Source organism: Amblyraja radiata, chromosome 34 (genome assembly GCF_010909765.2).
Source record: "Amblyraja radiata isolate CabotCenter1 chromosome 34, sAmbRad1.1.pri, whole genome shotgun sequence".
Lineage (NCBI taxonomy): Eukaryota > Metazoa > Chordata > Chondrichthyes > Rajiformes > Rajidae > Amblyraja > Amblyraja radiata.
The window spans coordinates 19,597,187-19,619,704 of NC_045989.1; the positions used below are offsets into that span (position 1 = coordinate 19,597,187).

A 22,518-nucleotide genomic window follows, 5' to 3' on the forward strand; every position below is an offset into this window, starting at 1 on the left:
CTGGAGAGGAAGAGACTACAAAAAGTAGTAAACACTGCCCAGTCCATCATCGGCTCTGACCCTCCTTCCATCGAGGGGATTTATCGCAGTCGCTGCCTCAAAAAGGCTGGCAGTATCATCAAAGACCCACACCATCCTGGCCACACACTCATCTCCCTGCTACCTTCAGGTAGAAGGTACAGGAGCCTGAAGACTGCAACGACCAGGTTCAGGAATAGCTACTTCCCCACAGCCATCAGGCTATTAAACCTGGCTCGGACAAAACTCTGAACATTAACAACCCATTATCTGTCATTTTGCACTTTATCAGTTTATTTATTCATGTGTTGTAGTTAATGCCTACTATGTTCTGCGTGCTGAAGCAAAGCAAGAGTTTCATTGTCCTATCAGGGACACGACAATAAACCTGAACTTGAACTTGAACTTATTGTCACATGTACCGAGGTGTAGTGAAAGCTTTGTTTTGCTTTGGGAAGACACAGAGTGCAGAATATAGTTCTCAGCATTGTAACACATTGTAACGTATCAATCAGTTCCTTAGACAAAGACCAATGTCTGATCAGACCCAGGAGGCAACCACATATCAATATTGCCAGGGCCTCTATGTAGTGCCTGCTGGAGGAACTCCGTGGGTCAGGCAGCATCTGTGGAGGGAATGGACAGGCGACATTTTGAGTTGGGATCCTTCAGGCTGGTCTCGGTGTGAAAAAGGGTCTCGACCAGAAAAGTTGACTATCCTTTCCCTCCACAGATGTCGCCTAACCGTTGAGATCATCTAACACTTAGCGTTTTGGCAGGATTCCAACATCCGCACTTCCTTGTGCCTCTGTCACTTGCCTGAGAGCTCCCTTCATCTTTTCCAGGTACGATAAGGGACAATGATGAATTATTGAGAAAACGCAAAGGAATCCGATTGGCAACAGAATCGCGGTACCCGGAGACTGCTCGGTGTAAAGAGCATAAACCAATTACTTGCTGTGCGTGCGTGCCTGCAGGAATTTGTTGTCACTGTGAGTTGAAGATTTTTAATTTGTGGTTCTTCTCTGTTCCCCGTCAATGGACTTGCTCTGTTTGTCAGAACTTCTGCTCCTGAGGTATCATTAAATTCGCTGACGACCTGACTCAGGTTTTCTTGAGAAGCTAGTGAGGGATTTAGAGTCATAGTCACACAGCACGGAAACAGGTCCTGCAGCCCAGCTTGCCTGTGCCGACCAAAGTGCCCCATCTACACTAGTCCCACCCATCTACACTAGTCCCATTTGGCCCATATCCCTCTAAGCCTGTCCGATCCATGTACCTGCCCAATGATGTTATTGGATTGTAAACTATCTCACAGGTGTGGTGGAAGAATAACACCTTATATTCCGTTACGATAGCTTTGACCCAATGGTATGAATGTTATTATACCATCAGCAGTGGTATGAACATTAAAATCTCCAATTTCAAGTAATACCCCCTAACCTTCCCCCTTTCCCCTGCCCCCCCCCCCCCCCCCACCTCGATGCACACACATTTCCCCCACCACCCCAGTTGCCCAGCTCCTTTCCCCTCCCTCATACTCCATCATCTCCCATCCCCGAGTCCCATATTTCCCTTTTATCCCCCCTTCTGTCACCTCCCCCCGTTCCTTTCCACCCATAAACCTCTCTCTGGCTTTACATTTCACTCCTCCTCTCCTTATCTGACCCCCTTTTGTCTCCTTTTCTAGCATTGGTCACAGATGTATTCAAGTGAGAGTTGGATATAGCTCCGACAGTGAAACTAGTTGGACACTAGGGTGGGGGAGGAACGGAGAGGGAGGTAAAGCAAGAGTTGCTTAAAATTAGAGAAATCCATATTCATACCATTAACTGTTGATTTGGAATCAAATATATTCCACCTGCAAATTGCCTGAAATATAATTTGCACTGAATTCAAGTCAAAACAGATTGACCAGAGAAAACACTTTTGGTATGAAAAATGTAAATAAGGCAGAAAACTCCAACCAAACTCCGATATATTTACTAATCAGCTGGAAATAGGCCAAAGAATTGACTGATAGTTGAACAGCACAAGTCAATATATTCAGGACATCTCAGGCTCTCTGTGCTGTCCTTGTTAAAACTCTGTGCCATCTATCCTGAGCTGTACGCAGGTATGGGTTATTAATATGGAACTCTGATCATTTGTGGCTGCTGTTTACATTTTGCTTCTCTGGAACGGAATAATTCTCCGTAGCAGGAAATATTCCGACTCCGTTTAGGAAACCAGTGGCGGGGCAATTAAACATCTGCTCAAGGCAGCAGCAGCAGCCAAAGCGTCAAATTAAACCCCATCTGATGAGGAGTTCAGAGTTAATTTGGAAGTTCAGCGGAGTCATGTGCTTTCAGTTAACTACATTAATTCTTGGCTCTCGGCAAAGACAGAAGAACATAAATAATCTGCTGCGGTGAACTGGTTTGAACTCTGGATCGCGAGGAGATTTACTTGGGAATAAACTTCACCCCCCTCCCCCCCCACTATTAAAAAATAAATTGGTGTTTAATACATAGCACAACGCAGCTATTGTGAAATAAATGTGATTCATACTTTGTCCCCATTATGAAGCGTTCTGTTAACTATTCCCAACACTTCATGTATCGTGCAAGAACCTTTTAAATTAGGTTTTAAGAAAAGGCATTGAATGTTTATGGCCGAGTTTATTAATAACAGCAGCAATGGCTTTGCTCCTTAAAGTGTTGTTTTACTGTGGTTGGATTGCTATATTATTATAAGCTCCAAACCAGATGTAGGATTGGGCAGTCTATAAATAGCCTTCTACCTTTGAAGTTTGTGGATATTTAACTGCAAGGCGGTGGAAGAATATTGGGCTCTGGTGCTGACTCCCTGGCACTGGCAGTGGGGTAGTTTACAGCTGGCATTTAATGTTCTCATTCTAAATGTGTGAGCTAACTTAACATTCATTTGTTTAATGCCAAATCACTCCAGAGCGCGTTTTAATGCTCCTTCGTTCATCTGCTCTGATAATCAAACTGCCATTAAAGTCCAGTTGCACCGAGCCTTTCAGTTGCTTAAAGGTGAACCGATTGAAATTTTGGTCACCGGGATCGCAAATGTGCAGGTGGACATGGAGTTTATCAACTCTCCTGAGCCAAGAGAATGGGGTGGAAGACTGCAACCTCCACGTGGTCCGCCCTGTTTCGACTAATGCAATCAACCCGACGTACACAAACAGAAGATCAAATAGAACAAGTTGTCCGACAACTTTAGGCTGTGCACGCCACACGACAGGAGAAGAAGCCAAGAGAATGAACACAGTTTCATTATCATGTGTACTGGCAACGGAACAATGAAATTCTTGCTTAGTTTAGTTTCATTTAGAGATATGGCGTGGAAAGAGATAGAGGTTTAGAGATACAGCCTTTCGGCCCACCGAGTCCGCACCGACCAGCGATCCCCGCACACGCACACCCCTACATAGGGTGATTTCACTAAAGGTCACTGGAGCGTAGATCCGCACCCACGTGACCGCAAAATTTAACTGGAGTACATGCGTCACTTCCGGTACATGTTGGTGAATGGGAAAACACGCACTTTCACACCCGTTAAAAACATCGAAAACGGCCCGTTTTTGAGCTGCAATTAACTGTGCCAGTCGGGGTGACCGTGAGGCACAGCTACCTAAATTTACAGTCCAAAAAAAAGATAGAAACGAAGGTAAATTCAAGAGGGAGCTGAAGGTGCAAAAACAGCGGAAGTGCTTAGCGGACATTTGCCGTGGAGATTTAAAGATCGAAAATATCGGGAATTATCGCGTTTGCTCGCTGCATTTCATCAAAAGTAAGGCATTATTGACTTTTTATCTTTATTCATTTGTTATACGAAAAGTATTAAAAGTGAAAAATCCGTCAGTAAAATTGTAAAATCGCCCATGGTTCTCAGGTGGGTTTTAACATGCAAAATGAAAACGCTTCTGAAGCTCCATTTACCATTTAAATAATCGTAAACTATCAATGCGTTTTGAAATAAATTTTTCTGATTGTGCAGGCTTTAAACAAGAAACATTGAGAAATATATTTTGGCAAATAATAAAATGTCCTAATTTTGTCCAACGAACAGCTAACAATTATCCCATTCCTTAGATTGCATCTGAGTAAAATTTATTTCAAAACGCATTGATAGTTTACGATTATTTAAATGGTAAATGGAGCTTCAGAAGCGTTTTAATTTTGCATGTTAAAACCCACCTGAGAACCATGGGCGATTTTGCAATTTTACTGACGGATTTTTCACTTTTAATACTTTTCATATAACAAATGAATAAAGATAAAACGTCAATAATGCCTTACTTTTGATGAAATGCAGCGAGCAAACGCGATAATTCCCGATATTTTCGATCTTTAAATCTCCACGGCAAATGTCCGCTAAGCACTTCCGCTGTTTTTGCACCTTCAGCTCCCTCTTGAATTTACCTTAATTTCTATCTTTTTTTTGGACTGTAAATTTAGGTAGCTGTGCCTCACGGTCACCCCGACTGGCACAGTTAACTGCAGCTCAAAAACGGGCCGTTTTCGATGTTTTTAACGGGTGTGAAAGTGCGTGTTTTCCCATTCACTAACATGTACCAGAAGTGACGCTTGTACTCCAGTTAAATTTTGCGGTCACGTGGGTGCGGATCTACGCTCCAGTGACCTTTAGTGAAATCACCCTATACACACACACACACACACACACACACACACACACTAGGATTACCGAAGCTAATTAACCTGTACGTCTTTGGAGTGTGGGAGGAAACCGGAGCACCTGGAGAAAACCCACGCGGGTCACGGGGAGAACGTGCAAACTCCGTACAGACAGCACCCATAGTCGGGATCGAACCCAGGTCTCCGATGCTGAAAGGCAGCAACTCTACTGCTGTGCCGCCTTGACTGCAGCTTAACAGACCAGTGAATGCAATAACATACAGGTAAATATATAATCAATAACATACAGATAATTATACAATCAATAATGCAATATACTAATAACCGTAATCAGTCTGAAGAAGGGTTTCGGCCCGAAACGTTGCCTATTTCCTGCGCCCCATAGATGCTGCTGCACCCGCTGAGTTTCTCCAGCATTTTTGTCTACCTTCGATTTTCCAGCATCTGCAGTTCCTTCTTAAATGCTAAGTAACCACAATAGTACAAAACCAAAATCTGTAGTGCAACCAAAACAAAGTCTGTAGAAGATCTTAGTTGGAGATGTCAGTGTTCAATAGCCTGATGGTTGATGGGGAAAATGCTGTTCTTGAACCTGGTGGTCACAGTTTTCAGGCTCCTGTATCTTCTCAGTGTTAGTAGCAAAATGTGGGTCATTGGTGATATTGGGTGCGTTTTTGAGGCAATGCCTCCTGCACATCCCTTTGATGATGATGAGATGAAGTGATTTTTCAAGCTAAAGACAAATAGCATGGAGGACAGTCTGTATCAGAGCCACTCTGATTGTTCACCCTGCCATGAGATCGCAAACATTGGCTGGCTGCAGAGCCAGGTGAGTCGCTCACGAGATGAGTTCAAATCCCACCATGACCATTGATGAAAGTGGATTCAATAAATCATTCAAATGTTTCCAGGCACCAAAAACCAACCGTTAAATCCGCTGGATTGTTATAAAAACCCATTGAGTTCACTAATAAACAGCAGCTTGGAAGGGCCAGGTTGCTTCCTCTTGGTTTGAAATTTTGCGTTCAATGTCCTGTGAGGAAGACAATTCAAGTGACTCCAGTCCGCACCAGACTCTTCGCACCCCTCAGGGTAACATCAAGTAAATGCAACCATGCTGTTCTTCAGGTACTAGGGCAGGTTCATTAGCTCCCCATAAGGTAGTGTTTGCTGCTCCACTACATAAGCCTTCTAGACCGCTAAGATCTTCTGAAACCAATCTGCTAGTGATTCCCAGAGTAAATACAAAACATGGGAAAGCAGGATTTAGTTACTATGCAACAAATAGCTGGAATAAACTTCCTGAAGATTTAAGACTTGCCTCAACTTTGACCACTTTTAAAACAAGACTGAAAACTTTTATGTTTACTTTAGCTTTCAGCTAAATCTTAACTACATTGCACTTTTAACTTTTGCACTTTTTATAATGCATTTTTAATTTTGCTTTTCTTTTCTTTTAGTTCTTCTATTTTATTTCATTTTATTATTTCATTTTATTGTATGACATTTTTTTATGTGAAGCACTTTGAGTCTGCCTCGTGTATGAAATGTGCTATATAAATAAAGTTGCCTTGCCTTGCCTTGCCTCCAAACTATCCAAAGGCCATACCGAGTTACTCACGAATACTCACGGGTTTTCCCCTTGATTCAAACGCGTAGAATTACAGTATTAGCCAACCGTAGGTACTCGGGGCTATTTTTTTAACTCCTGGACATTTTTCGTCATGGTGAAAAAACATCCCGACTTACCTGATGCCCCGACTACCTACAGCTGGCATTGCAAGCCTCTACAAAATATCTACGGACTCGCTACGGACATTCTCCGAGTTTGAATCAAGGGGAAAACACGGGAGAATTTGTGAGTAGCTCGGGAAAGTGGGACAGGGGTAATTTCACCTGCCCACCACAGGGGATATAGGGTCAAACAGGCACTTTGGCCCAACTCTGCCATGCTGACCAAGGTGCCTAATATACAGTGGCGGACTGGCCAGGGTGTCAGCTTGCCCGATGGCAAGTGGGCCCCCTATATCAAGTGGGCCCCTGATGAAGTGGGCCCCCTTTGTCTCCTGGCAACCAATATTTTTAGACCCAGTCCGCCACTGCTAATATAAGCTAGTCCAATTTGTCTATGTTTGGCCTACATCCCTCTAAATCTTTCCTATCCATGTACCCGTCCAGGTATCTTTTAAATGTTGTTATAGTATCTGCCTCAACTACCTCCTCTGGCAGCTCGTTCCACATACCCAACACCCTCTGAGCGAAAAAGATGCTCCTTGTGTTTGTATCGAATCTTGCTCCTCTCATCTCAAACATCTGTGCTCTTGTTCTTATATCCCCCTCACTGGATAGAAGACTTTGTGCATTTGTCCTATATTTCCCCCTCATGATTTTATACACCTCTGTAAGATCACCCCTCAGTTTGCGGATGACACTAAGCTGGGGGGCAGTGTTAGCTGTGAGGAGGATGCTAGGAGACTGCAAGGTGACTTGGATAGGCTGGGTGAGTGGGCAAATGTTTGGCAGATGCAGTATAATGTGGATAAATGTGAGGTTATCCATTTTGGTGGCAAAAACAGGAAAGCAGACTATTATCTAAATGGTGGCCGACTAGGAAAAGGGGAGATGCAGCGAGACCTGGGTGTCATGGTACACCAGTCATTGAAAGTGGGCATGCAGGTGCAGCAGGCAGTGAAGAAAGCGAATGGTATGTTAGCTTTCATAGCAAAAGGATTTGAGTATAGGAGCAGGGAGGTTCTACTGCAGTTGTACAGGGTCTTGGTGAGACCACACCTGGAGTATTGCGTACAGTTTTGGTCTCCAAATCTGAGGAAGGACATTATTGCCATAGAGGGAGTGCAGAGAATGTTCACCAGACTGATTCCTGGGATGTCAGGACTGTCTTATGAAGAAAGACTGGATAGACTTGGTTTATACTCTCTAGAATTTAGGAGATTGAGAGGGGATCTTATAGAAACTTACAAAATTCTTAAGGGGTTGGACAGGCTAGATGCAGGAAGATTGCTCCCGATGTTGGGGAAGTCCAGGACAAGGGGTCACAGCTTAAGGATAAGGGGGAAATCCTTTAAAACCGAGATGAGAAGAACTTTTTTCACACAGAGAGTGGTGAATCTCTGGAACTCCCTGCCACAGAGGGTAGTCGAGGCCAGTTCATTGGCTATATTTAAGAGGGAGTTAGATGTGGCCCTGGTGGCTAAGGGGATCAGAGGGTTATGGAGAGAAGGCAGGTACGGGATACTGAGTTGGATGATCAGCCATGATCATATTGAATGGCGGTGCAGGCTCGAAGGGCCGAATGGCCTACTCCTGCACCTAATTTCTATGTTTCTATGTTTCCTGGATTCCAAAGAATAAAGTCCATGCCAAGCTGGCCATCCGTGAGCCAAGGCGCCAGACTGTGGAGGGCTCTACCCGAGCCGGCTGCCTGCCCCTTTTCCGGGGATACGTCCGTGCCCGGGTGCGGATAGAAAGGGAATACTCCCTGTCTACGGGCACCCTGAGGGAGTTCCGTGACCGCTGGGCACCGAGGGGGGTTGAATGTATCCTGGTCAAGGATTGCAATCTAGTTGTTTAGCAGTTGCTTAGCATATTTGTTTGTCTTGTATTATGGTGGTGTTTTGTTTTATTGTATTGTAAATACTATTTTAATATTTGAATAAATATTTTTGATTGAAAAAATATATTTTTTAAATAATAAAGTCCTAGCCTGGCCAAACTCTCCCTACAGCTCAGTCCCTCAACTCCTGGCAAACATCCTTGTAAATCTTCTCTGCACTCCAGCTCATTGATACCCTTCCTGTAGAAACGTCACCCATCCATGTTCTCCATGGATGCTGCCTGACCCGCTGAGTTACTCCAGCTCTTTGTGTGTGCGTTTGTTTTGCAAACCGGTGCCTACATCTGTTGGGAGGGTCTCGACCCAGAACGTCACCTGTTCCTTTTCTCCAGAGATGTTGAGCCTGACCTACTGAGTTCACTCCGGCTGTTTGTGCCCACCTACATCTGCGGGCATTCACTCACCCTAGGTCCGGGTGCTCATGCTGCAGCAATGTAAAATTAATTAAAAATTGCCACAAACTTAATTGCAAACGCTTCGATGTCAGGAAAGCAAATTAAGTGGGAAGCGTGGAAAAATTCTGCTAACGCAGCAGTTTGTATTTTGGAAATGGGTTGGCAAGTCTGTTAATAATAAAGGCCAGAACAGACAGATGGTAACATTATTTTGTAGTGGGTACCTGCAGCAAGCCACAAACTGATTGGGAGTGAACATCTCTGTTGATGTGTACAACATGTTTCCTGTTCACTCGTGGTTCTGTGTTTTGCTGTGTTTACTCCACAGTATCGCTCGGCCATTTATATTCATGGAATTGAACTGTAAAAGGCTGTTGAGCAGCTTTAAAAAAAACAACAGTCAGTGGAAGACTTGTACTGAGAACCGAACAGTGATTGATTAATTAATTTATTCTGTCATGAGAATATTGCGGTTGCCATGACGATGTGGGCCTTGGTGGATTATTCCGATGGTACTCGGGAAAGATCGAGTCAATTTTCAACCTCTTTTTAACATATATTTGTTTTAAATCTGCACGCAACTAATCTTTACTGAGTTTAATGGTGGAGCTTGCTGGCTAACAAAGGGAATAATTGACCCAAGGGTTCAGTTTGTTGTAATGGTTGGGAGACTTTCCTGCCTCTCACTGTCTAGGTTCAATGTCAGGGCTAAGACCAGAAAACAGCTCTGCCCAGGGTCATTAAACCAGCCCGATACTCCTGGCCGTTGCTAACCTTCATAACATTCATTACTAACCTCTGCATTTGGTGCATATTCCTGCATGCTCTCGAGAAGGAGGGCGGTGAATCACCCTCTCATACTATTTCAGTCCTTCTCGTAACTGTGGTGTTCCAGAATGTAGACCCAGTTACATCGAGGAGGGGAGACCTCATTGAAACTTGACGGTTTTCACTCATTTCACCCCTGCCATCTGGAAGACGGTGCAGGTGCCTAAAAACTGTAACGCCCAGGTTCAGGAATAGCCTCTTCCCTACAGCCAGCCATCAGGCTATTAAATAGTACAACCTCCATAAAATTCTGAACGACATAGACTATTATTGTTATTACACGATTATTGTTGTTTTTTATGTGAACGTATATGTGCGTGCGTATTATATGTATGTGTATGTAAATATGTATGCATATATGTATGTGTATGTATATATATATGTATATGTGTGTATGTATGTATATATGTATGTGTAGATATGTATGTGTGTATGTATGTGTGTGTGTATGTGTGTATATATATGTGTGTGTGTGTGTGTGTGTGTGTGTATATGTGTAGGTGTATATGTATATATGCATATATCTATATATATATATATATATATATATATATACATATATATATATATATATATATATATATCTATATATATATATATATACACACACACAACTTTTTTCACATTTATTATATTGCTTACAGTGTATTATGTTTACATATTGTAAACATATTGTGTGCTGCTGAAAGTAAGAATTTCATTGTTCTATCTGGAACATATGACAATAAAACACACTGGACTCCCTTGACACCTGAATAGTGAAAGGCTTGGGTGGAGTGGATGTGGAGAGGATGTTTCCACTGGTGGGAGAATCTCGGACCAGAGGGCACAGCCACAGAATAAAAGAACGTACCTTTAGAAAGGTGACAAATTTTCTTAAATTTCTTTAGTCAGAGGGTTGTGAATCTGTGGAATTCATTGGCGCAGAAGCCAAGTCATTGGGTATTATTAAAGCAAAGATCTCGAGTAGTAATGCCCCTGTCCCACTTAGGAAACCTGAACGGAAACCTCTGGAGACTTTGCGCCCCACCCAAGATTTCCGTGCGGTTCCCGGAAGTTGCAGGTGGTTGCCAGAGGTTGCAGGTAGTGGAAGCAGGTAGGGAGACTGACAAAAACCTCCGGGAACCGCACGGAAACCTTGGGTGGGGCGCAAAGTCTCCAGAGGTTTCCGTTCAGGTTTCCTAAATGGGACAGGGGCATAAGGGTGTCAAAGGTTGTGGGGAGAAGGCAGGAGAATGGGGTTAAGAGGGAACGATAGATCAACCATGAATAAATGACGGAGTGGGCTCAGGCTGGATAGCCTAATTTTGCTTATGAACTTATGAAGTTATGAACAAATCAGAGTCAATATGTGAGAGACTTCACAAAGGGACCTCTTCTGGGAGAGTTGTGTACTCTGGATGGGTGGAAGTCACCGGTGCTGATGCCTGGACCCTTGGTGTCACTATGTCCCCCTTTAGAACGTGGGACTGCTGCCAGTTTCCAATCGATACGACAGCAGTTCTTTCCGAATGAAGAAAACATCTCTGTATTTCTTACTTAGAGTTTTAATTAGTGTGAGAAAACTAAACTAAAACTAACCAACAGCAAATCGACAAAGTTGGTGACTCGATGTAGAAGCAAGGAACTGCAGCTGATGGTTTACGGGGAAAAAAGTGCTGGAGTAACTCAGTGGTTTAATGGTGCTTTAGTTGTCACAGGTACCGAGGTCCAGTAATATTAATTTATTTTTACAGTTCTGTATACATGAGCACATAGATACATCGCAGATAGATGAGCATCACAGACACAGTATAAGTCGGGACGACAGATGGCACAATGGGCTAAGTGTTCGGCTGGCAACCGGAAGGTAGCCGGTTCGAATCCCGCTTGGAGTGCATACTGTCGTTGTGTCCTTGGGCAAGACACTTCACCCACCTTTGCCTGTGTGTGAATGTGTGAATGTGTACAGTGTGTGTGAGTGATTGGTGGTGGTCGGAGGGGCCGTAGGCGCAGATTGGCAGCCACGCTTCCGTCAGTCTGCCCCAGTGCAGCTGTGGCTACAGAAGTAGCTTACCACCACCGAGTGTGACTGAGGAGTGAATGAATAATGCGATGTAAAGCGCCTTGAGTATTAGAAAGGCGCTATATAAATCCCATCCATTATTATTATTATTATTATAGTATTGTTACACAGAGACTATACAGAGTCGGCAGATTTGGTGCGATTTTCGTCCCAGTTGTTGTAGGTGTAGAGTTCTTAACCAGCAGGTCAGGCAGCATCTCTGGAGAACATGGATAGGTGACGTTTCAGGACCCGACCTGAAACGTCACGCATCCACGTTCTCCAGGGACCCGCTGAGTTACTCCAGCACTTTGTGTCTTCCTTTTGATTTCTGGCGATCAGATGACTAGCTCGTGTTTAGCTTAAAACCATTGGCGCACCGTTTACTGATTGGGGGGATGACTGGTACCTGTGCAGCAGCTAGCACATGGTGAGTTGGGTTTTTGTATGTAAATTGCCGTGACCTAATCTGTCATCTGGGATTCACTAATGCTTCTAATTAGTGACAGATTGACTGGGTTTAATCTTGTCACAAATTACAATAACTGTAAAAATGGTTTGTTATTTCCTGTGAAGCCACAATGTTTTTTCCATTATACTGTGACATGCTCATGAGGAAATGTTTATTTACAAACTGATGGAGCGTGTTGTGACAAAAAGGGAGGGCCAGTTTCAATAGGCAGTTTGGTTTCGAGATACAGCGTGGAAACAGGCCCTTCGGCCCATCGAGTCCGTGCCGACCAATGATCACCCGTACTTAGTTCTATCCTACACCCAAGGGACAATTTACGGAAACCAACTAACCTACAAAACTGTACAACTTTGGAGTGTGGGAGGAAACCGGAGCACCTGGAGAAAACCCACGTGGTCACAGAGAGTGCAAACTCCATTTAGACAGCATCCATAGTCGGGATGGAACCTGGGTCTCCGGCGCTGTAAGGCAGCAACTCTACCGCTGCGCCACTGTGCCACACATCAGAATGGTTTTGGTTTGGCTAAATGCAGGCACGTGGGACTAAGGTAGAAGGGGCATCTTGGTCGGCATGGACGAGTTGGGCTGAAGGACCTGTTTCTATGTCACGTCATCTCTATGATTAGTTTTGACTTAATTTAGACATTGAGAAGGGAACCTCTCCCCAACCAGGAGGTGGGTGTGTTTAGTTTAGTTTAGTTTAGAGATATAGCACGGAAACAGGCCCTTCGGCCCACCGAGCCCACACTGACCAGTGATCCCCACACATCAACAGGACCCTACTCACACCAAGGACAATTTTACATTTTATACCAAGCCAATTATACAAACCATCTATAGAAGTGTGGGAGGAAATGGAGGATCTCTGAGTAAACCTACACAGGAGAATGTACAAACTGTGTACAGTCAAGCACCCGCTGTTAGGATCGAGACTGGGTCTCAGTAGCTCTACAGCTGCACCACTGGGCCGCCCTAACGTGAGTCCTTGTGAAGGAGGGGGAGGGGGGGGGGGTTCTCTGTGGTAAAGTTACAACCATGATATTTACAGGACACCATCCATGAAGTTTGGGGCAGAAACCGCTTCCCCTCCGAGGGCTGGAACGCATCTCACAAAATAAAGCCCGGACGTTTATATGGAGGCACAATGTGTGATGTCTCGAAGATAGACACAAAATGCTGGAATAACTCAGCGGGACAGGCAGCATCTCTGGAGAGAAGGAATGGGTGACGTTTCGGGTCGAGACCCTTCATCAGACTGAGAGTCAGGGAGGGGGAAACCAGAGGAATGCTAACAGCCCTGTCCCACGGTGCAAGTTCATTCCAAGAGCTCTCCCGAGTTATTAAAAAAAAATCAAACTCGTGGTAAGCACGGAGAATGAACGTAGCGGGTACGTCGGAGCTCGGGGACGTCTCTTAGCGGCTCGTAACGCTAACGGCAGGTAGTCGGGAAGACTCGCTAACGGCAGGTGAGCTCGGGAAGGCTCGTGAAGATTTTTCAACATGTTGAAAAATGTCCACGAGAGCCCCGAGTACCGACGGGTGGCCATTACCATAAATCTCCGAGTTCGAATCAGGGCAAACTCGGGAGAACTCTTGGAATGAACTCGTACCGTGGGACAGAACAAAGCAGAGCCTCGTCTCGCACAGTCTAGCTGAGCATCGGCAAGAGGCGTTGCAATGAAACCAGACGACCTTGCTGCTGGATTTTAATTGACCTGACGGAGAAGCCCTCATTAGGTCTGTTGTTTATTGTTCAAGCTGTAACATGTTCCTTACAGCTAGTCTAGGGAATTCTTCAACCCGCTGCAGTTCAAACCTGTGCCTTTTCTCTCTCCAGATGGTTTCAGGTTTCCCAGCTAATCTGTTCATTAGAAAGTCCATTTGAAACGTTAAACCCCCTCAGAATGTGCCAGAACTCGAACACATTCTGGTTTACCTGAGGTGCAGCCTCTGAGATGCAGATCTGCCCAGATGATGGGCAACTTTTCAAATCCCACACACGTCTGAAATAAATGGCAGCACCTGCCTCCAAATGGGGTGGCAAATACCTTCATTAGTGAAGAAGGGTTTCGGCCTTCAGTCTGAAGAAGGGTTTCGGCCCGAAACGTTGCCTATTTCCTTCGCTCCATAGATGCTGCCGCACCCGCTGAGTTTCTCCAGCAAGTTTGTCTACCTTCAATTCTCCAGCACCTGCAGTTCCTTCTAGAACCTTCATTGGAGGTGGAGGCATGCGATGGAGGCATGAAGAGAGGATGAATGTTCAAGGCAAGGTATCATAAGTTCATGTCATAGGAGCAGAATTAGGCTATTCGGCCCATCGAGTCTACTCCGCCATTGAGCTAGTCCCAATAGCCTGCGCCTAACCAATATTCCTCCAAACCTATCCTGTTTATGTATAGGAAGGAACTGCAGATGCTAGTTTAAATCGAAGATAGGCGCAAAAAGCTGGAGTAACTCAGCGGGTCTGACATCATCTCGGGAGAAAAGGAATAGGTGCCATTTTGGTTCGAAGTCTGAAGAAGGGTCTCAACCCGAAACGTCACCTATTCCTTTTCTCCAGAGATGCTGCCTGACCCGCTGAGTTACTCCAGCTTTTTGTGTCCATATATCCTATTCATGTACCTGACTAAATGGTGTTTAAACATTGTAATTGTATTGTGTTCTCTCACTCTCTTTGGTAGCGTAGTCTATACACGCACCATCCTCTGTATGGAAAAGGTCGAATCCTTGTAAATCTTTCTCCTCTCACCGTAAACCTCTAGATTTAGACTCCCCTACTCTGGGGAAAAGACCAAGACTATTTGTCTTCTCTATGCCCCTCATGATTTTATGAAACTCTATCAAGTCGCCTCTCGGCCTTCTATACTCCAGGGAGAAAACATCCAGCAACCACTGATAACATAAACTCACCAATCCCGGTAACACCCTTGCAAATCCTTTTTGTCCTTATTCCAGTTTAATGACATCCTTCCTTCAGCAGGATAAAACAGTGCTCTAAATGTGGACTTACCAGTGCTTTGTAAGTCGTAATGTCATGTCCCAACTCATGTACTCAGCACCCTTACTTAAGGGAGCAAGTATGCCAAATGCGTTCTTCACTAACCTGACCTACCTGTGTTGCCACTTTCATCAATGATGTGCTTGTATCCATCAGGTCTCTCTCACTCCTCAGTACCCGACCATTCACTATGTAAGTTCTGCCCAGATTTCTCCAACCAAAAATGCGACACCTCGCATTTGTCGTACTCAAACTCCATCTGCCATTCCTTGGCCCAGTTGCTCAAGATCCCAAGGTAATCATAGATAACCTTCTTCACTCTCCACTGTACCACCAATTCTAGTGTCGTCTGCAAACTTCCTAACCATGCCACCTTCAATCACTTCCAAATCGTTCAGGGTGGCACGGTGGCACAGCTGGTAGAGCCGCTTTCTCACAACGGCAGAGACCTGGGTTCAATCCTGACTTCAGGTGCTGTTTGTGTGGAGTTTGTGTGTTCACACTGTGACCGCGTGGGTTTCCTCCAGGTGCTCCGGTTTCCTCTCACATCACAAAGACTTTTTGGTTTGTAGGTTAATTGGCCAGGGAATGTGATATGTTAGATATGTGGTCTCATGCAATAAGATGTTAAACCAAGAGCCTCTCAGAGTGTCTCAGATAGATCAAACAATCTTGCGGCACCATCTGGGGAAGAGCCTAATGCCTGACAAACATTTATCCATTAACTAAAATTGTCCCAGACATTTAGAGTCATATAGAGTAATAGTCATAGAGACTTACAGTGTGGAAACAGGCCCTTCGGCCCAATTTATCCACACCGACCAACATGTCCCATCTACACTAGTCCCACCTGCCACTGTTTGGCCCATATCCCTCTAAACCATTCCTATCCATGTACCTGTCTAAATGTTTCTTAAACGTTGCGATGGTCCCCACCTCCACTACCTCCTCCAGCAGCTCGTGCCATACATCCACCCCCCTTTGCTTGAAAAAGTTATGCTTCAGGTTCCTTTCACCCCCCTCATCTATGTCCTCTGGTTCATCATTCCCCTACTCTGGGCAAGAGACTTTGTGTGTCTACCCGATCTATTCCTCTTATGATTTTGTACACCTCTGTAAGGTGGTGTTTACAGAAGCTTAGTGGACATATTGGTTGCTGCACTCCTGATCTTATAAAAGTGACTACACTTGAAAAGGGCTCCATTCACTGTGGTACATCCTCCTATCATGATATGAATCCAATGTTTGATTTCTCTTGAAATATTGCATGAAAATCACATGTACTTTTTCATACACATTTCCTAATTTTTAGTTATTCGAGTCAATGTTTGAATCACTCCTCTCCTCAGCCTCAGCCTCATTTCACCCACAAATTTGACAATTAGTGACTGGCTTAATTTATCTGAAATGAGAGGCGTGCGTTGCTTGGAGGGCAATTGCCCCCCGATGATTCTGTTCGATAGCAAGAGAAATCAGCTTACATTAAGGTTCGTACTAATGTAACTTGATACAGATCTTGGGATAAACATTGTTGGTGTTAAACGTATGAAGCGTGAAGAGCCGATGCATATTTACTGTGTAGGAAGGAACTGCAGATGCTGGTTTATACCGAAGATAGACACAAAATGCTGGAGTAACTCAGCAGGACAGGCAGCATCTCTGGAGAACATGTATCGGTGATGTTTCGCGTAGGAACCCTTCTCCAGACTCAAGAAGAGTCTGAAGCAGGGTTCTGACCTGAAACATCACCAATTCCTTTTCTCCAGGCATGTTGTCTGTGTGTGCCCTTCCCATGGCAGTGTTCTGTTGCATTTGCACAATATGCAGTTGGTCAAGCACCAGCAGGTACTTGGGTAGGTCTGAGATTGTGTGTCATGTGTTGCAGTTGAATGAATCTTGCAATGGAGAGTGGTCGGAGAACTGGGAAGGTTCCTTATCTATATCCGGTTCTCCGACCAGTCTTACAGTCTCCGGCTACATTTTATCTCTGTTTGCTTTGTTGTTACCTTCTCCTAACTAACAATGATCTATACATTTTCCTTGAACTCCATTCCCTTTGTCCTGTTTTCACACCTTACACTTCCTTATCCATGTACTTCCTTTCCTATGTACCTCCCACTCCCCTAACATCCGTCTGAAGAAGGGTCTCGATCCGCAACGTCACCCATACCTTCTCTCCAGAGACGCTGCCTGTCCCGCTGAGTTACCCCAACATTTCGTGTCTATCTTCGATTTAAACCAGCATCTGCAGTTCCTTCCTACGCATAAGAGAAGATCAAAGGGTCTGGATGCTCAAGGGGCCAACATTGCAACCTCATGGACCTTATTGGGATAGGATGGAGCTGCAAATGGCCACTGGGGTGAGAGAGGTGGTTGGGGATGTGACTGGCCCAGACGATGGGGGTATTGAAGGAGACCTACGGGGGGGGGGGGGGGGGGGGGGTGTGAAGGGGAGTGTAGTATATATGGGAGGTGTGTTAACAAGCGTACAGGAGGCTTGTCTCCCAGCAAAAGGCTTCCAACATCACACGCCAAGCCAATGGACAAGGGAAGCTTTGTTCCCTTCAAATGATGCTGAGGCGCATATATCCCAGTTAGTGAAGCCCTACTTTGTTATGTAGGGTGCCATTTGTGTACCATGGATAGTCAAAAGGACTTAAAGTATGCGGTGATTCAAGGGACTGAAGGTGCTGGAATCTTGAGCAAACACACGCAGTGCTGGAGGAACTCAGTGGGTCAGGCAGCATCTGTAGAGGGAATGGATGGGAAGTCCCGACCCAAAACGTTGTCCATCCATTCCTTCCGCAGATGTTGCCTGACCCGCTGAGTTCCTCCAGCACTTTGTGCTTTGTCAAAGTATGTGATGTCAATCTCTTCTTTAAAAAATACCACCGTTGCCACACACACACGGCTGTGGAGGTCTAGACACTGGGTATTTTTAAAGCGGAGATTGGTAGGCTCTTGATTAGGAAAGAAGTCAAAGGTTATGGGAAGAAGGCAGGAGATTGGTGTTGAGAGGGAAAAATAGATCAGCCTTGATTGAATGGTGGAGTAGACTTGATGGGCTGAACGGCCTCATTCTGCTGCTACATCTTATAGCCTAAAGGTCTTATGTTCAAATGTGCATTGAATACCATTGGATGGCATACGTTTCCTCGATGTGTCACATGCTTGGAACAGCCAAAACAATTTGACTTTCATTGAGATTTAACTGTAATCAAAGTTTTAATACAATTCTATTGTAAGGAAAATGGAAACACTATTCAATGCAACGCTTATATTTCAGAAAATTGTCCTGCGTTTATGTACCGCAATCACAGGCCATTTGAAAACGCTTTTCAGCCATTAATGTGCTGAAGTACAAATGATTTGCAAATTGACATGTCTCATATCTTCTTACAAAGCATTCCTGTCAGACAGGTCCTTGAGGAAGCATCTTCCGTCCTTTTAGAAGTCTTGCCCAGTCAGGTCCAATAAATCAATCACAGCTCATGATGGATAACAACAATAATCCTTTCTTGGTATCGGTATTGAGAACTTCTTTATATATGCATATGTATATATGTATTCTTTATATATGTATACATATACATGTATATGTATATAGCATGTATATATGTATACATATTATATATGTATACATGTACATGTATATGCTGGAATCCTGGGCAAAACACAAAGTGTGGGAGGAAGGCGCCTCTCAGCTTCAGGGAACCGGGTTCAACCCTGACCCGTCTGTGTGGAGTTTGCACGTTTTTCCTGTGACTACATGAATTCCTTCCGGGTGCTCCGGTTCCCTCCCACACCCTAAAGACGTGCGGGTTAATTGGCCTCTGTAAATTGCCCCCTAATGGGTAAGGAGTAGATGGGGATGTGTAATAACATGGAACTAATGTGAGCAGATAGCCAATGGTCAGCATGGACCCAGTGGGCTGAAGGGCCTTTTCCCATGCTGTATCTCTAGACTAAAACTAAACTGAACTGAATTATGATCCCCTCTGGTTAATTAAACTCAAAGAATTAATGATTCAAAGTCTACAATGTCACAAAAGCAGTCCAATTCAAGTTGAATGCCTTTTCTGTGTTTTTAAAACTTTTATAGTGTGCAGTGAGTTATGTGAAATATTGAAGAGTTGAAAGACAAGAGAAATCATTTAATTTCAAAATGAAGAACAATTCAGAATGAGAAGGAGGAAATTCCAATTTTGTGCCCCCCCCCCCCCCCCCCCTCCCCCCCCCCCCCCCACCCCCACCCATCATTGGGAAAACCAAAGTGAAGTCTGAGAATCTGCCAAGTCGGCCACAATGGTGAAAGTTTCTTCATGATCACTGGCATAATGATGAATGCAGTCATTCAAATTCTGGCACTGCCTGTAACGCAAATTCACAATATTGTCAAACACTTGGTAGACACAAAAAGCTGGAGTAACTCAGCGGGACAGGCAGCAACTCTGGAGAGAAGGAGTGGGTGACGTTTCAGGGTCGAGACTGATCAGACACTACTCTACCTCCCAAGCGTTTCACTTTATTGGGCAGCTGCTGCCCTGGGGATTATTTTGCAAACAACAAGCGCCTATGCCGAGAAATAAAGCTTCTCATATTTTTTTTGTGTGCTAAAGCAACATTGTATTGATATAAGAAACTGCAGATGCTGGAATCCTGAGCAAAACACGAAGTGCGGGAGGAATGCGGTGGGTCCAGGCAGCATCTGTGGAGGGAATGGACAGGCGACATTTAGAGTCCGTGGAAGGTCCTGACCCAAATCATTGTCTGTCCTTTCTCTCCACAGATGCTGCTTGACTCCTTTAGTTTGTTCTACACTTTGTGTTTAGTTTGTTGTTATCAGCGAACCAAACCATTCTATCAACAACTAGAGAGCGGTCCTGAGCTACGATCTAGCTCATTGGAGACCCTCAGACTCTCTTTAATAGAAATTTGCTGGACTTTATCCTGCACTCACGTTATTCCCTTTCTCATGTATCTGTTCACTGTCGATGCCTCGATTGTAGTCAATTGTAGACGTTCCACTGACTGGTTGTCACTGTACTTGGGTGCGCGTGACAATAAACTAAACTAAACTAAGTCTGAAGAAGAGTTTCGACCTGAAACGTCACCTTTTCCTTTTCTCCATGGATTATGCCTGGCCTGTAGAGTTACTCCAGCAATTTGTGTCTTAACTAAACTAAACTTGGGTTTATTGCTAGTGCAATGTTGGGGTCCCCCGCAGAAAGTGTCCAAACCTGGTCAGAAGGGCGTCTTTGAGCCAGGCAAGGGTGGGCTGCACTGAGGGACCTCTGCGATTCCTGATGAGTTGAAGTTCAGCTTAGAGATCGGGACGGCACGATGGTAGAGTTGCTGCCTAACAGCGCCAGAGATCCTGACCCATGGACGCTGTCTGTACGGAGTTTGTACCTTCTCCTCGTGTCCATATGAGTTTTCTTCAGGAGCTCCGGTTTCCTCCCACACTCCAAAGATGTACAGGTTTGTAGGTTAATTGGCTTCGGTAAAGATTGTAAATTGTCCCTAGTGTGTAGGATATTGCTTGTGTATGGGAATCGCTGGTCGGCGCGGACTCGGTGGGTCGAAGGGCCTGTTTCCGCGCTGTATCTCTGAAAGTAAAAGTAAAGGTACAGCTTTGAAACGGGCCCTTCAGCCCACTATCCCAACCAACCATCGATCTCCCGTTCACATTAGTGCTCTGTTATCTCTCTTGCAGATCCTTTCTCAACACACGAGAGGCAAATTACAGAGGGCCAATTAACCTACAAACCCACACTTCTTTGGGCTGGGGGGGGGGGCACCCCAAAGAAACCTAGACACTTTCAAGGAGAACATGCAAACTCTACACAGACTGCACCCAAGGTCAGGATCAAACCTGGTGTCCGGTGCTGTGAGGAAGCTGCTCTAACAGATGCCATCCTGGATTTTAGTGAGGTGGAATAAGGTGACAATGAAGGGGGGGGGAAGCCTTCGTTGCTCATTGACGGCTTATTCTGCAGCTCTCTGGAGGTGACTACGGTTAGCCTCTAGGGGAACTCAGAGTAAGTTGGCATAGTAGCTGTGCCAGGAGTCTGGAACTGACAAGGTTTATGACTGGTTGGTTGATGCATAAAGTGATGGATAATCGACAAATCTCGGGCAGTCAGTTCATAATTTATCCAGAACAAATTGCACATGAAAAGCCGAAACGCGCGTAAAGGAGGAAGAAATGAAATTTGCTGGGCATCAAATCGTTGGGGCATGAAGAGAGATTTAGACATGAAGGAATCGGGTGAAGTATGGACGCGAACAAGACAGATGACCGGGACACTGACAAATGTCAATGCAGCGATTCTTGGGCGGGAAAGGCAACTATAGGTAAGGAAGGGTAATGATGTGAAACGCAGAGTGACATGAATAATGGAAGCAGATGCAAAGATGAGAAACGACACACATCCATCAAAGCACCAGAATAGACACCTCACAAAGATTAAATCAAAGCAAAGACATCATCTTACTGGAAACAATACCACTATCGCTTAAGAATAAGGGGAGAATTATCAGCCAATACCTTTCATATATTGGGAGATATAAAACTGAAAAGACAATATTAGTTTTCCCAGGACAGCTGGTTGATAGAGTGTGTTTTTTTGCAATAATTTGGTGATTTCAGCTTGAAGTAACACTTGGCAATATGTGCACACAATTCATAAAGCAGTGCTTTCCTGATCTTCAAAGAACAATGGTTTGGTACTGCACCTTTGGGGAAAGCTGAAGAACAACTAGCCATGGGCATTTTTCACATACATTGACTTGTGCATCCATAGCTCTGTCATGTTGGAAAAGATAGAGGTTCACAAGTGAGAGGAACACAACATGTTTTCAAGTGAGAGTTAGATTCAATTCTTAGGGCTAACGGGATCAAGGGATATGGGGGAAAAAGCAGGAACGGGGTACTGATTTTGGATGATCAGCCGTGATCATATTGAATGGCTGTGCTGGTTCGAAGGGCCGAAAGGCCCACTCCTTCCTGCACATATTTTGCTATGTTTCTATAATTTGGTCAAACTTTGCCAATTGCACAGCGCTCCTTCCTTCAACCTTTCCTTTGGGGAATATCACATTCAACATGATAGGGGGCTGAGGGGTGGATTGAGGTCCATTGACCTTATTGAGGGGGGGGGGGGGGGGGGAGATTTAAGAGGGACCTCTGGGGCAAAGGTTTGCCTCAGTTGGTGGTCCATATCTGGAATGACCTGCAGATACTATTATGACTTTTAATGACTCAATGAAACTTTATTAGAGTGAAATGCTCTGTTTTGCATACAACTCGGTAAAATCATATAGCAAACCTCACCTCGGCAGTACACATTTTTTGGCGCCAACAATGACAAGGAACTGCAAATGCTGGTTTAAACCGAAGACTAAATCTCGTTGCACTGACGTGCAATGACAATAAAATATATTATTATTATTATTATTA

At 44.6% G+C, this 22,518-nt stretch overlaps 1 long non-coding RNA gene across 1 annotated transcript; it reads left to right on the forward strand.

Annotated features, from left to right (window-relative positions):
• The first annotated feature begins 999 nt into the window (after positions 1-999).
• On the forward strand, positions 1,000-22,406 carry LOC116991582. The gene is made up of 4 exons (XR_004416830.1): positions 1,000-1,010; positions 1,198-1,204; positions 20,530-20,537; positions 22,341-22,406. It is a non-coding gene; the product is annotated as an uncharacterized LOC116991582 (long non-coding RNA).
• The last annotated feature ends 112 nt before the right edge of the window (positions 22,407-22,518 follow it).